Here is a 2,028-nt window from a genome sequence, read left to right as displayed (position 1 = left end):
TGCGTCCTAGAAGATATGAGCAAAAGAAGTTAAACATGGCATTGATGCAAAATGCATACAAACATCAAGCAAACACCTCAAAACAAGGATGCAGCATGATAATATGAAACTACATGCAAAATCAAGCAAGTTTCATATAGAGCACACTCAAAATGGAGCAACGGTTCAACACACACACATGAAACAAGTTTAAAGGACAAGCTGTCCAAAACAGCAACTAGGCATAGCATCAAAACAACATGCTATAGGACCTCAACAAGAAAACAAAAGGCATGGGCATGATGTACAGGTAAGGCATAACAAAACATGAACACTGAGCTATCTCCAGAAATCACTAGAACATGCTCAAACACACATGTCAAGACTGCAAGTAATAACAATTCAGACTTTGCAGAAAATAACATCAGGTTGCAATGTTTAGAGCTATCAAACAACATGTTACAGGAATTTAACATGGCCAACAAAGGCATGGAATGAATCTACTAAATGCATAGAACAAGAGTCCCTTACTGACTATGAGCCAAAAAGGAACAGAAAATATGATGGCACCCATGTAAACATGGCAAGTTATAATACAGATTCAAACATGGCAGAAACAAAATTATGAAGGCATGTTGATGAGCTTGTACCACTCCCCACAGAGCAATACATGGCATGGCAAGGCAACCGACGGTAATAAGACATATTTGTGAAGCTAAGCATGGCAAGAGCAAGTTCATAGAGTGCATGGATCACTAGCAAAACACATGGCAACAACTGAACTTAATGTTAACAGGCTGACAACAACAGTATGAAGCAAATTTGGAGCAAGATATGAACAAGCTAAAGAAAGCTATAAATGCAACCAGGGGCATGGATAGATAGAGCATGACATGTAGAAGAAAACACCCTTAGTGAACATCTCCAGATTATGCATAGAATGATTTGTAGCAGCAGGTTTACATAGCATCACGAAATAACAGATTCAGCCTAGCAAAACAGGAACAACAAGTACCCTACTAAACAAGCTCGATTCACTCACCACAAGTCATTGCATGACAAGATAAGCATAGCATCAGCAAGAAGACATGTTTATGAAGCTCACTAAAGCAAGAACAAGTTCATAGCATGCAAGGATCAACTATAACAACCTTGGCAAAATTGAATAACATGTAAACAATCTGCCAGGAAACATTTTGAAGCAAAGGTAGAGCAAGCAAATGACATGCTAGACTACTCCATAATTGCAACCAAGGGCATTAATGGATAGAGAACAACCATATGTTCAAAACATCCTTACTGAAGTATCTCAAAATATGCATGGATCTCTCTGTAGCATCATGTTTACATGGCATCAAAATAACAGTAGAACAGGGACTAAAATCAGTAACATCACGATGCCTAGTTTGCATGCTTGTGCTAGTAACCACATTGATCACAAAAATACATGGTAAGCACCTCTGTAAATAAGACATAGCATAGTTCAAAACACATGTAGACATCAACCTCATAGGATGCACACATCAATCATGGCAAAAATGACAAAAAAGCATGTAATAACAGATTCAGCAGATTAACATCATGAAGCACTCTTGCAACAATTATTCAGGCATCAAGATGAGCTCAAATGAACATGATGCAATGGAATGAAATGAAGTACTCGTTGAGATGAACAATTTGACATATTACACGCACAAAACTGAGCTACGGATGCAGAGATGTGATGCGATGAACAGGGAATGATAATGTCAAAATACTTCGGGACTTGGACGAAAAAAACGGGGTCAACCTCATCTGGATCTGAAACGGGCTCGCCGGAGTAGTCGCCGGAGCTCGCGAGGGGAGGCGGCCGGAGTTGGGAGTCGTCGGATCCGGCCCTCCCGCGGCCAGATCTGGCCGGGGCGAAGGCGAGGAGGCGCGGGAGAGGCGGCAGGGAGCCGGGGCAACGTGGGGCCGGCGGCGCCCGGGGTTTGAGGTTTGCCGGCCGGAGTTTGGGAGCCGGCGGGTTCGGGCGGTGGAGGCGAGGCCCCGGCGGTGAGGCGCGCGGTC

The sequence above is a fragment of the Triticum aestivum genome, chromosome 1B (genome assembly GCF_018294505.1).
Source record: "Triticum aestivum cultivar Chinese Spring chromosome 1B, IWGSC CS RefSeq v2.1, whole genome shotgun sequence".
In the NCBI taxonomy this organism is placed as follows: Eukaryota; Viridiplantae; Streptophyta; class Magnoliopsida; order Poales; family Poaceae; genus Triticum; species Triticum aestivum.
Note: the sequence above shows the minus strand (reverse complement) of the source record.